The sequence below is a fragment of the Myotis lucifugus genome, unplaced genomic scaffold (genome assembly GCF_000147115.1).
Source record: "Myotis lucifugus unplaced genomic scaffold, Myoluc2.0 scaffold_0, whole genome shotgun sequence".
NCBI classification, from domain to species: domain Eukaryota; kingdom Metazoa; phylum Chordata; class Mammalia; order Chiroptera; family Vespertilionidae; genus Myotis; species Myotis lucifugus.
The window spans coordinates 20,545,610-20,560,302 of NW_005871048.1; the positions used below are offsets into that span (position 1 = coordinate 20,545,610).

Sequence of the window (14,693 nt, forward strand, 5' to 3'; positions counted from 1 at the left end):
TTATGTAGGGATTTCCCTTTTAAAGTTTAGCAGTCAAGAATAAGTAATGGTGGCCAGATAATAGGCAGGACAGAGAAATAGTTGCAGTGATATCCAGAAAAAGCATAAGGTTTTGAGGTTTTTAAACCTGGGAATTAACTAGTTGAAAAGGATAAACTGGTAAGTTAGTGCAGAAGTTTCAATTTGCAAATATGGCGATCTATTTTGCTCACTAAAATATGCCTGATAAGACACACAAAATAATTCGGCTGGTGCTGCTTCTTTACCTTGTCCTATTGACTTAACAGGGTTCCAATTTCCACACAATCGCAGTGCTGTTTCAGTTCCTATTTTTTGATTTCCAATTGTATCTTCAATTTCTTCTCTCTATAACCAGCTGTGCCCCTTCCCTCTGCCTGCTCTCTCTGTTAATGTTACCTAACTTCTACCCATCGAAAGGAAATACTGCTGACTACAATCAAAGGTCTACAGGGGGAGTAGAAGGGGGGGTAGGGGGACAGAGGCCTCAGTGTGGAGCACGGTGCTTTACACTCAGTAGGCGCTCAATAAACAGGAGCTGGGTTGCTTACAATAAATGTTATCGGGAGCCTAAAGGAAGGTGGAAACAAGAGTAAAGGGAAGGACTAGGATAGGAATCACTTATAAAGTAATTCTGTGTATGTGAGTGTATGCACGCTGCGTGTTTGTGTGTATATGAGAAAGGAAGAAAAAGACATTTATGAGAGCACACAAGAGAAAGAAATATTAAAGTTAGGCGAATGGGACTAAGAGAGGTGGGGGGATGAAAAGCTTAACAGGATAATAGTAGGTCTGCCATCAAGAAAACACATCAGGCCCTACCTGATTTGGCTCAGTGGATAGAGCATCATCCTGCTGACCGAAGGGTCCTGAGTTTGATCCGGTCAAGGAGGCTCCATCCCCAGTATGGGGTGGACAGGAAGCAGCCAATCAATGATTCTCTCTCATCACTGATGTTTCTCTTTCTCTTTCTCTTTCTTTCTCTCTCTCTCTCTCTCTCTCTCTCTCTCTCTCTCTCTTTCTCTCTCCCTCCCTCCTTCCTTCCCTCCCCCCCCACCCCGAAGTCAATAAAAATATATTAAAAAGAAAAGAAAACACATCAATTCATTTAAAATTTTAGGATAAATTTACTTTTCAGTTGAATGCAAATAAAATGAATTTGCCACTTGGTTAAAATTACCATGAAAATAAAACAATAATTATTATTCAATGATAAGAACATTTTCCTCCATATATAGTTCTGCTCTTAGATGAAACTCCTTGAAATCTGAGATTACATTGTCCTTTGATTAATTCTGCATTGTGCTTAGTGCACTGTCAGGTACATGAGGGCATTCAATAGTAATTACTGAGATTGCATTTTGATTGAAGACTGACCTTTGCCAGTAAGGAAAACAATGCAGCATGACTCTTGCCATATTCTAATATTCCAACTGGTGAGTCATATTCCTGTGTCGCTTTCTCTCCCAGGACTCTGGAAATTTTTGAGCTTACATAGGTGGTATGCATGTGTTACTGGGAGGTTTGAATTTATAAACATCTTTTGGTTGTTGAGCTCATTCCCTTAATTAGGAATATTGAAGGCTGACTAATGGTCCCTAATTGCACCCACCCCCCTCTCCTGTACTCTGTCATGGAGAAAAAGCATAGATTTTCCAGCATGGCTATGGCTCCAGCCCCGACATAGGCTTAGGATTTTTGTAAAGTCATCTTGCACAGATAGTAAGCACCAGGCATTGGGCACAGCCCTCCCTATCTTTCCCCTCTCCTGGACAGTCCTACAAAGCAGTGGTCACAGCAACTATCCCTCAGAAGATGGCAAGCATCTGCTCCATGCCCTTGTACCCTTCAAGGTATTTCTGCTTGATCTTGATCGTTCTTCTCCCTAATTGCTCCAGGCCACGGATTATGCTTGCAGAACAGGTACCCTTTATTTCCATTAATCATCACTCCAATGAAACACAGGATGTAACAATTCAGTATTAAACTGAAAGTTCTGCATAATATTTTTAAAACTGTTTAAAGGTATTTGGTTTCTATTTATTTATATTAGCACTTGAAATGGCTACCTTAGAGAAATTAAAGGGGGGAGAGAATCTCATTTCCATATCAGAAACTCGCAGAAATAGGGGCACTCCACAAAACAACAATTTTCTTCATAATTTCAGTAATTGGTTTTTTTACAATTATTGATGAAAGTCAAATTAAAGCAACAATAAGTTAAAGGAAATCAAATGGTTGCAAGGTCAGTGAGGAAAATGAGTAGAGCTTTCAGTGGCTCTCAGGTTGCAGATCCTCTGGAGCAGGAAGGTGGGATTACTGCCTAGTTCCTTCACTAACTTGTGATTGCTTTACTTCCACTCCAGGAAAATCCCCCTAGACCCAAAAATCTCTGAGCTAGCTTCCAAAACAGTCAATTAGAAATCATAAGAGTCTTTGAAGTTTTTGATTTTGAAGTCTCCTTCCATCTTATCAAATACCACTGACCAAATACCATTCAGAACCTCAAAACTCTCTTCTCTCCATTAGCTCCTTTATCTCTGATCTCTCTCAAAGATAAACTTTTAAGATAATTTTTTAACAAAGTTAAAGGATCAGTAAAGCAACCGAGGCAGTTTAAAATGATTTAAAGATGAAACAGTCTCTTCGATCACAGAGAAAGTAGATGCATGGTGAAGGTTTTTCTCTCTTGCTCTCTCTCTCTTTTTTAAGGAAACAAAGATTTGATCTCTACTCACTCTAATTTACCATAGTTGGGGAAATTCAGTATTAAAATGAAAATTCTGCATACATTTTAAAACCTGTTTAAAGGTGTTTGGTTTCTATTTATTTATATCAGCACTTGAAATGGTAACTTACTATTGATAAATAAAAGAAACTGAACACTGAAGTGAGTTTAATATAAGCATAAAGTAAGAAACTTTCAACTAAATGTATGTTTTTATTTATAGAGGTGTTTTCTATAGATGCACAGCTATTTTATCATATAGCAAATTGTGTAACTAGCCGCTTTAATTTTGACTTCATTGTCACGTAACATTTTCTTTTAATAATAGTAATTTGATTGACAAATAAATCCCATGATGGCATAAAATCAGATTTTGCTGTTATCTTGAATCCTAAGGTTGTTGTAGTCCTTTAGTACCAAAAAGAAACAATGTTAAAATAATTACTTCCTACAAAGGAAGGTGGCCTCCACAAACCCTTGTCTTCTAAGCCAATGTCCTACAGCACTGTGCAGCTGTCCTCCAGAAAATAATTCTAAAAATAAGAAGAAATACCAGCAGGAAAGCAGCTGGTTTTCCTTCCACCTCCTTTACTTGAGAGAAGCACAGCAAAATGTAATGTTAGGCTTTCTGTCCAAAAGTCCCTCTCTGCGCCTTTCACCACTAGTGTTTAACAAAGGTGTAGAACCTACTAGGTATAAATTATCTTATACTTAGTGTGGATGGACCCAGGTACTATGAAGTGGCTCAAATTTATGGTAAACACAGGATGTGAACAATAAAAGAAACTATTTTTGCAGCTGTTGGCCTCAAGTCTAGCATTACTTATTATGATAATATATCGTGCTTTACTAGGGAACCAAGTAGGGCATACCTGCCAGGTTCATCAGCTGAGTCTTGTGACTCATGTGGCTTAAATCCAGATCTGTGAACGACAGTGTTATTCAAAACTCAGGGTTACTAGATCTCACATTTGGGTCTCTAGTGGCCCAGCCATTACCCTTCAGTTTCTAAAGAAACCCAGGCTCATTCACATAGGAGTTAACTAATAGAATTTGTGCAATCCCAAATCAGTTTTGTTTAATTAACTTCATCTGATCTCAGTGTCGCACTAAAAATATTAAACTGAGAATAGTGTCACTATTTTATAAGGCTCACATCTGTACCTCAGAGTTTTGAATGTTTGAGCTGGTGAAACATTGCGTTCTAATCTGATTTTCCTTCATTACCTCTCTTGAGGCATCTTGATATCCTTGGGGAAGATTGCATCCACCCAATTAGGTCAAAATTTCATGGTCTCAGTTGGCAATCCCCAGTGTCACCTATAGTTGTCAGTAAAAATGTATGACTTGTGAATTTAATATTGACGGACTCGGCCATACATTTTGCAATCTTTCTGTGGTGGGCAGAATAATGATCCCCAAAGATGTCTGTGTCCTAATCCCCAAAGCCTGTGAATATGTTACTTTACATAACAGAAATAGCTTTGCAGATGTGATTAAAATTAAAGGCTTTAACATGGGAAGATTATTCTGGGTTATCCAGATGGGCCCCGTCTAATCACCCCAGTCCTTTAATGTGGGGAACCTTTCCCAGCTGTGCAGAATCAGAGAGATGGCTGTATAAGGATTTGGTCTGCACTTCCTAGCTGTGAAGATTAAGGAGGGTGGCCATGAGCCAAGGAATGCAGGTGGCCCATAAAAGCTGGAAAAGACAAGAAAATGGATTGTCCCCTGGAGCCTCCAGAAAGAAATGTAGGCCTGCTGACACCTTGATTCTATAGTTCATTGAGACCTGTGTCCAACTTCTAACCAACAGAGCTCTAAGATAATAAATTTGTATTCCTTACACAACCAAGCTTGCAAGTCGTTTGTTATAGCAACAAAAGAAAACTAATACACGTTTCCAGCTATTATACTGTTTTAATCACTTCTTTTGTGGGAGAAGTTGCCTAGGAAAAAGTACTCAATTCCAACTAGTGAGCGTACTGCCATGCAAACGAAAAACCCTCCTGTGAGTGTGGGCTTCCAGGTCCCAGCCCCGGCTCTGCCGTTAAATGAACATAGCAACTGGGCAAAGTGCCCGGTCCATATGGCTCAGTGGTTGAGCGTGGGCCCATGAACCAGGAGATCATGGTTCGATTCCTGGTCAGGGCACATGCATGGGTTGTGGGCTCAATCCCCAGTTAAGGGTGTGCAGGAAGCAGCCAATCAATGTTTCTCATCGATGTTTCTATCTCTCTAACCCTCTCCTTTCCTCTCTCTAAAATCAATAAAATATATTTTAAAAAAAGAAACCGGGCAAAGCACATAACCAATTCCTCACAGCTTGAGTTTCTCTCCTATCATTGGACAAAATGTATATTTCCAGGTCCATGTTCCCATACAGCTTCCTCTAATTCTTTTGGGTGCTGGTTTGTTTTAACTTATCATCTGCAGAGAGTCAAAGTGATCCTTTTTTCTGCCATATTTATATTTCCTCGTCTCATGCTTTACCAAGTCTACAGACCTGGCATTTTATATTTCAGCAGGAATAAGTTTAAATATCTGTAAAAGTTAAAACATTCTTATTATGACATAAAAATAAAATGAAAATTCTGCTAAACAAGTTTTTAAAACCACCCTGCCTAAAACTGCTTGGAAACATTTCCTGACTAAAGCATGAAGAAAACCATAATCTCTATAGGCCACTCTATATAAAATGCTACTTGTATCGTTCAAGTTGGCAGGAGAATACTTGCATGGAAATCTTAAGGGTTCAAAGCTGCATAAGTATTTTTTTATTGTAGACTTAGCTACTTAGATTAAATCATGTCACCCAAAACATGACTACAACAAAGAGCAAAGCCCTGATATAATATATCCTGAAATGTACCAGTCTTCTTTTCAACATAAACATTCTGAAAGTGTTTCAAAAAAGGGTTTTAAAAATATGGAAACAGTTTATACAGATTCAATTTCTTTACTATTTGAGCTGCCATGACCTAAATTAGGTAGTATCATAAGTTATCTCTACTTTTTAGGAATTCGTTTTAATAGCAATTAACTGGCAAATTTTCAAACACAAAAACAGGATTAAGTCTGAATTTAGAAAAGAAGTTAAAAGTCAAAGCATTTTAGCATGCTTTCAGAGTAGAAAGGAATTCACTAAATATGAATTTATTATTTTTAAGATAAGAGAGATATCCTCACATACAAGCAACTATATTTAAAATTTTAACCTATTTTTGCACTCTCACAGCTGTATTTCTCAGTGATTCTTTATAGCAAGGGGACTGAAGAGGATAACCAGTCCACTAATACAATCCCACACACAAAGCAAAGCAAAGTTAGACAGCAGGGGATATTCTGGAAGACTCCAAAAATAAAATGCCAGTTTTAATCAATGTCCCTCTAGAAATGGACAGTCTAAACTGTTTACCAACATCTCAAAAAAGCCATCTGTCTCTCTCCAACACAGGATAAAGGTGAAGCTACATAAAGACACAGGAGAGCTCTGCACCCCATCCACTCCATTCTCATTCTTTTTTTCTTGTAAGGCTATCCGGTGATTAATTAGAAACTGCCTGTACCTACCTCCTCCATTTAAACACAGTATTACATTCTGTGAAGGATATACTGAAATAGTCCGCTGGGGATCACGAAGAAGGAATAATGCATGACTAACATATGAACAGAACTCTCAGAATGGAGAGATTCAGAAGCTGGTAGGAAGAAACCCGTCTCTGTGCCTCATTCATTGTCTCTTTCTGAGGCATACTGAGTGAAACAACTGAAATAGAAGACTAACTTTTCAAGGGAAATATTTGTCCATGGCTCTTCTATTTGAATGTTGTAGGTGATTCTACAGCATTCTTCCCATAAAGCTGAACACAGCTAGCCAGTTTATCCTTAAGAAGCCTCACTATGTTGTATGGAAAACTTTCATGAAGCACTAATTTCATTTATCACAAGATAGGGGCATTATTTTTGTTATCAAGTCGTGAGATATTTTGACAAACATTAAAAGTATAAAAATAAGTATGCAACCATGGTTATCAATATACTTTCTACTTCATATGCTGCCCCATAACTAAATCTTTGTTCTACAGCGAAAGTTTTAATTTCTCTAACATAAAGATTCACATCCTCACTTGGCCCTTCTTTCTAATAATATCTGCCACTATCATCTTAGACCTTTGAAATGTTAATATTGCTTAAGCTGGATAAAACATATAAAGTATCAACAAAAATATGTAATTCACACACTTGGAATATAGCCCCATTTGTGCTGTGACACCTGTCAAAATACTTTAAGAAATTTACATAATTCAAATACTTAAAAATTAAAAGCTCAATCGTGTGTGCTATTGCTGCCAACCAGGGAGAGTAGCAGGCATTACATTGTGCATTCACAGTTATTTTTATGTCTGTCCCATACACACACACACACACACACACACACACACATACACACACACAAAGTATAAACTGTGTCTATTCTAGAAAATTGGCTTGAAATGCTCCAAAACATTATGATTTCAGGCAGTAGTATATCTTGGAAAGCATGAAACCATTCATACACCTAAAACAGAATAATAGAGGCATTTAGTAATTCTCTGATATGCAAAAGAAGGCACTTACCCTCCATTTCTAGGGACATCTGAAATCGCACTGGAAACCCGGCAACGAGAGAGGGGCTTTATTGCAGGGTGAATCATCCCCACGTAGATGCTCTGAACAACCCCTGTATGCATACTGACATCATCAGGAGAGACTTGGAGGCAGAGGATACTATGGTAACCAAGCAATGTGCTGGGAGACAGAGCCTTTAATTGCTTTAACAACTTCCTGGGGCTGGAGCTACCAGGCTTGGATTTGCTAAGTAGGAAACGAAGGTTGTCACAGAGCGCCGAGTGTGACACAGAGCAAGGGACTCAATAAATTCTGAATCTATTCATGACGATGTGACTTTTTAATGACAAATGTCATTACATGAATCCATTAGCAATATTCCTCTCACAGCTGAAACTCTGATGAAGTCACAGGTCAATAAATAGTGCTCACAGGTAGCCATAGTGTAAGTATTCATAGATGGTTTTCTCATTTAACAAACATTAATATTATTGTATTAAAACATCCTTTTCCTTGAGGGTGAATACTTGATTCCCCCTGAAAAGAAAGCTCACATCTGTGCCTTCGGAGGTCAGTGTGCTGATAACAATGAAAATTGATTCTCTCTATTTACTTCTCCAGGAGGCAGCAGCTGCCTGGTCCATTTATCTCCAAGCTCCAGTAAAGCCCTGCCAATACATCACTTACCCAGAAAACACCTCCAGCAAAATGCCTAATTATGACACCTAGATAAAATCAGAGGAAATCTGCCATCTTACTGCTACACAGTCTTCTTGATTAAGTCTCTTCCATCACAGCAGAATTACTTCTACTTCTAATAACCCCCAAGCTACACACAATTGAAATCTTCCCTTTGAACTATTTGTCCTGCCCTGCTTCTGTCACCTACATTCATGCGAATACAACCCCTTCTTAAAAATATCAGGTTTAAAGTAATTGCTTAAAATAACAATGCTTCAACATCAAACTGAGTCTCTAATGATATATCATGCTTATCTGATCAGATGCAATGCTTTCATAAGTATATAATTTATTGCCGGTAGTATGCAAACTATTGTTTTCTTCTCCATGAATATTGGATTGACATGTTTTCAAACACTACCATGGTCTAACTTTTCTACTGCAAATACTGTAATTGTAAAGATAAGCAAGTAACTTGGCAGATCCTCTTTAAGATAGTCATAACAATAAAATATGAAGGCTGTCATTCGGTGCTGTATACTTAGGTCTACGTTATTTCAAAGAAACTATTATTATTTCTACTTCAATTTAGACGAAGCTAAGCCCGCCTTTAATGTTTCCCTTGTGAGGAAAAAAAGCATACAAGTGAATTGCAATAATACTGCTTACAAAAATAGTCAAATGGAATAAAACAGCCCCACTGTACAGTCTGGAAAACTACACAGAATTTAAACCTATCTGAAAATTTGGAGGGAGAATTCTGAAAGAATAGTAAGGTCTGCACTCACAAAACCCACAATAATTTGGTTTCTCTTAACTTAGGTAAAGTGAAAAAGCTTTACAACAAAAACAGAACTATTCCTCTCTACTCACTTGATTTTCCTGAGACCTTGAGTTTGAGAAGCAAAACATGCAAATTTTATCATATATAAGTGAAAATGATACATATGCAAAATTTGCCATGATACAAGTGAAAATAATCTATACACACACAGACACATATACATCTTATATATGACTCAAATTTTAAAATAAATATATTTGTTTATTGAAATATGTATTGAAAAAAATGTCTAGAAGAGACACACACCCAATTGCTAGGGGTAGTTACTTCGGGCAGTTTCAATAAAAAATTGAGAGAGTCCTCCAATTTTTATATTTTTAAACTTTTAAGTTTTTTTTAACCATGGATATGAATTACTATTTAATTTGGAAAATGGAAATTCATTTCAATATGTTCTGAACTTGCAATCCTGATTTACCTGCTCTCAGAGAAGATCCTAACATACTAGCCAGACTATTTCAAGGTGTCTCAGACAACTTACTAGGGAGATGATCCACCTGTCAAACAGAATTAAGATGGGTAAAGCAAACGAAGGTTATCTATATAACATAGACCAAAAAGAGACAGGTGTATCGACTTTTTCAGAGATGGATGGTCATAAAGAAATAGCCCAATAGTAAAGCTGGTTTGTTAGCTTTTCTTTTAAAGGTACTGATTTAAGAAGAACCTGCCCAAAAATAAGACCAAACCAAGAGGTCTCTGACCACTACAAAGGCTGAAGGGAATAGGAAAGATCCCCAGCAGGAGTAGAAATCAAGTGTCAGTGAGACAAACGGCCCCAGGTGGCCAGACTTGCTTTAGAAAAAACAAGGGCCTCGTTTCCCCAATATCCATTTCCTAGTTCTAGGCTTCCTTTCGTTTTTATTCTCCTCTTCATCTACAAAAACAGCTCGCTGTGTCATGTTCTCATCAGTGTTCTATTTCCTCTTGACACTCCAATGAAATTTTCTGATCAGTGCAACCTCACCACCTTCTCAGAGATCATAAACTCTTTCTTAGGTGGAACACTTCTTACAAAAGTCACCACCTCCTTTCCTTGGATTCCTGAGGACAGCAGAGAGGCGTTGTGAAGTGCATACCCACATTAGGCCACTCACAGCACCGCGCTGGGAGCAGGCACAGAATCTACCCAGTAACAGCACCAGCTCCACCAAGCCCTGACCTATTTCCCCTGGGTAACTGTCTACCCCCTTGTATGTGTCCTAAACTTCAGAAAATCTACCTATTTCCCAGTGGATCCCAAGGCTTCAATGACATCTAAATAACATTATAGTTTCTCAAACTGAAAGAAAACAAAAGCTAGAAGGTGGAAATATTCTTTCACAGGGAAAGAAAAGACATAGCACATTTCCCAAAGAAATACCCCTTGACTCTCAAGGTATTATAAATCTCGTCAACTCCCTTGCAGCTACCTTAATCCTTAAAATGAAACTTGGGGTTCACCAAGGTCCTGAGCTTAACTGGTTTCTTAAACTAAAGAGAAGTCATGTTGGCAAGTGCCAATTCAGAAGCAAATGGGGTTAAAGTAATACCTCTGAGGGGTTATTTGGCCAGGACTTCTAAAGTCTTGACCAGTCAGTGGCCAGCCTGCTTCCTCTCCCAAATCACCTTTCTGATGATAAGGCAAAACAGCCTTCATCCTAAACTAGTTTTGCCTCATAATTTATGTTGAACTTCTAGTCCAGATGGACAACATTCTTGGCTCCTCTGGTCTTGATACAACACGTTTCCTAATTCCAGTGAAGCATATAAGTACTGAAAAAAACCAGTGGTATATGGGATTTTATGATTAGCATTTGGGTTTAAATTTGTTAATTAAAACAAATGCATATTAATTTGATGAAAAGGTATCACAGAACTTCCAGTGGCAAAAAGTTCTAACTCTCCATCACCCTTAAATCCAGTCTGTGGCCAAAGTTCACTGATCTGTCACCTCTTTGTTCCAGTCTCAGGCTGTCCCCTCCAGCTTAGATCTGCTCCGTCATCTCGTGACTCTCTGGTCTCCTGACTGCAGTGCCTCGCTCCTTTAATCATTCTATGTATCACTTAGTCCTTGATTAGCTTCACAACCATTGCCCTACCACGTTACCACGAAACTCCAAAATCCCCAAAGGCTCCCCCTGTGGTCACTGAGTCAAGCGAAAATTTCACATCTTTGTCACTCTGGGCACCCTGAGCTACAGCCAATGAGACAACTTGATACACGAGTATGTCTCTGTCTTTTCCTTCCCCCAGGCCTTTGCTCTAACTCCTGTAATTCCCACACATACCTACCTATTACTCCCATCACATTCCTTCTGTCTCTCCTCCCCACCAATCTAAACCCTACCAACTCTTTTTTTTTTAAATATATTTTATTGATTTCTTACAGAGAGGAAGGGAGAGGGATAGAGAGTTAGAAACATCGATGAGAGAGAAACATCGATCAGCTGCCTCCTGCACATCTCCCACTGGGGATGTGTCCGCAACCCAGGTACATGCCCTTGACCGGAATCGAACCTGGGACCTTTCAGTCCGCAGGCCGATGCTCTATCCACTGAGCCAAACCGGTTTCGGCCCTACCAACTCTTTAAGACCCATCTCTTCCATCAGGAACGGACTTTTCCTTGGAAATTCCAGTGTTCTCTGCCTTACAAATTGCATTTAAAACGTTCTATTGCCTGTTTATTATCATGCATCTTATCTTCCTACTCATTTTAACCTTCTGAGAAGTAGAGACAAAGTCTATATTTCCTTCTTATTCTCCATATAGCACCACACCTTACATTTGGCATTCACTTTGATAAATACTTATTGAATAAATGAACAAAAATGTTATGTCCTATTTATATTCATTTCACAAAGTATTTTAGATTATATTATTTCATTTGGTCTTTGAAAGAACTTAGGTTCCCTGATTCTCCAATACATTCCTCACCTAGACATCTAGTGCTAATGGCAGCTAGAAAGGAGGTGCCCTCATATTCCCTTACAGTTAATCCAATGAAGAATTAAAGCCAAAATTGCCTTAATTCTCTCTCTCTTACCATTGACCCATGGCATACTCATTTGCCATAACATCTTCAAGTCAACGGACAAGGCTTGGGAGGAATACCTGTTGTTGCCCTTTTCTCTTCCCTGTATCTAGCTAATGATATCCTAGAGAGGTTGCCTCCTCAGCTCCTGCCCACTTTCTCAGAGTAACTAATACTCTGGGAAAATCCCTAACTTTTCTAAATGCCAGTTCCTAATTTTCGAAAAGAGAAGAACAATACCTAACATTGTAGTTATGAAGACAAAAATAATGAATGAAGTACTGGCACATCACAAGCCCTTAAAACAGTAATTAAAATTAATGTTAATGAATGAAATCAGAGGATGGCTTACACCACCTTCCCTAAAGGCTTCATCTGTATTCTGGAAGAGTGTGGTAACTGGGTAATGAAGAAGCAGAAGTTGGCCAAGTAAGGGTCTTTAAGAACTTGAATAATCAAATGTGTATGGGGGGGGGGTAGACTTTTCTGCTGTTTAAAATGAGGGTGTTGGTCCTTTCCAGTTTAACATTTCTATGTGATGTGAAGCACCTAGTAGCAACTTTCTAAATTTCTCCCACACAAATATTTGCCCTCTTCTGCAACCAAGCCCAGCAGAGTGACCAACGTGTGGGTACTTCACTCAGTTCAGACTGTAATAGTCTGAAATTATTCAAAGTTTTATCCTTAAATAATTTTAATTTTGCTTTCATTTAAGAACCCAGGATTAGAGTATCCTTATACTACTTGGAACTCACCCACAAGTCAATTAACTTTGATGTTTTCCCAAAACTAAACATGGATTATAAAACCTTCAATGTTTTTAATCTAAAAGTCAAAGGTATTATAGATGATAGCTTACTCTAATGCCAAAAACTTATTTCAACATTTCATGATTCTAATTTTGATTACAATTCCCAGAGGAAGCGCTGGATTAAGTTCTAATATACTTTTCTAAAGAAGCCAGTTTTAGATAAGTTCCCGTTTTAGTCTCTCCATTAGTGGAACTTTAAAATACCTTTTCCCTAGGACACAAAGAAAGAACTTGGAGTGAAATGTAGAGCATTTGTGTGAATCTAAGCACAGATATTGTTTTCATGCGATAAAAGGAAGCATAAAAAGGGTTAAAGATGCTGCCGGCAGTCTAAGAGGACCAACAGAGCTGAAAGGGTCTGACAGCAGGATGTGGGTTATAATGCCTCTGAATGAAATCCTTTTGTGCAAGGGCATTGCAAAGGGCATCCAGGCAGGACTGTGTGTGTTTGGATTTAAATTAATCAAGTCAGTTCCACAATGCTATGATTCCTTCTCTTTAACTGGTTAAGGCAGGCTTACTGGCAGTTCCCAAATGATGTCAATAGCTTCTAAAAGGTCAAATGCAATGAAGCACACCAATGTCCTGGAGTAAAAAGTGCCAATAACTTCTCCCTCTATAACCTGCTGGGTGTGACTTATTATGCAGTTGATTATCCCGTTTTAATCAACTGCCCTGGTTTTCTTCTTTTCATTTCCCTCCAAAAGTTAACACATATTTATACATTTTATGATACACATGACAAACTGTCTGTTTTATTTTGTGGTGTGTCTGGCTAAAAACAACAAAAATGGTCCCACTGCAGTATTGGGGAGTGGGGGATGGGATGGGGAAAGTATGGAGGTAGAAGTATTCTAGTCAATAGGGACCAAGTACCACCAAAGCATCATCTGTGTTATTAACACAAACTCACAAAAGAAAGCTGTAGCTATAATCAATGGTGATGTCAAGTAACAAATGCTCAAAAAACAGCATATATATAAAAAGGAAGAACCCAAGTCAGGTGGAAAATTTCATCTGGGTTCAAAATCATGAATTCTAGGCCTCTGGGAGCTTCTTTAAAACCTAGTGTTTGTTTTTCCCAAGCAGTGAGGGTTCAAATGCATTCTTGTAAAATATTAACCATGGGTGTCTTGGGCACCGAGTCAAAAGGAAAAAGGAAGGGAGACAAGTCAAGTTTACTAGAGTATGAAGTAATCAGGACCAGCTCTTGTCTGACAATGCTAGAGAAACAATAATTGCCAGCCCAGGGACTTAACGGAAGTTCCAAGCACTCAACACAGCCCCCGCCCTCCTATCAATGTCCCTGACCTTCAACTGCATTGTTGCACAGGTTTTTAGAGCCCAGGCATTGGGTCTACATCTCAACTCTGCCACTTCCAATGCCCATGATCTTGGGCAAGCTACTACACCTCTCTGGGCCTCACTTTGGTCACCTATAAAAATATGGAAATAATCATACCTCTGAAGATTGGTAAGCCAGGCACAGTTTCAGGTCTTTGGAGTACAGCGTTGAACAAGCCACACAAGGCCACTGCTCTCAGCGAGCTTGCATCTGGGTTGGGAGGTAAAAAAGTAAACAATTAAATAAATAACATAATTTGACATATGTGGAAAAGGGTCTGAAGAAACATCATAGGATGATGAGATAAGAAACTGACTGGATGGGAGGACAATACAGTTGTCAGAGAGAAACCTCAGGGGGGTGAGGGCATGAGTGGGGGGGGGGCAATGACTGGATGGGAGGATAATATGTAATACCTTAATCAATAAAGAAAAATAAATAAAATAAGAAATTACATTTGAATAAGGAAAAGAAGCAAGATGCATAAAATAAAAGGACAGAGCCTTCCAGGCATAGGATCAGCAAGAACAAAAGTCGGAGACAGAAATAAACTTAGAATGCTCAAGGAATATAAGAAGTCCAGTGCGGCTGAAGGATAGTGAACAGTGAGCAGTAAGTTTAGGGAAACAAATGATCAACAA

At 38.6% G+C, this 14,693-nt stretch overlaps 1 protein-coding gene across 4 annotated transcripts in view; it reads right to left on the reverse strand.

Annotated features, from left to right (window-relative positions):
• PAM (peptidylglycine alpha-amidating monooxygenase) overlaps positions 1–14,693 on the reverse strand; it is a 265,501-nt gene that overhangs the window by 210,675 nt on the left and 40,133 nt on the right. For all 4 annotated transcript variants that reach the window (XM_014466930.2, XM_014466504.2, XM_023749628.1 and 1 more), the window contains one exon: positions 14,170–14,262. The gene's annotated coding sequence lies outside the window, so the exon portion shown is untranslated. The remainder of the gene's footprint in view (positions 1–14,169; positions 14,263–14,693) is intronic.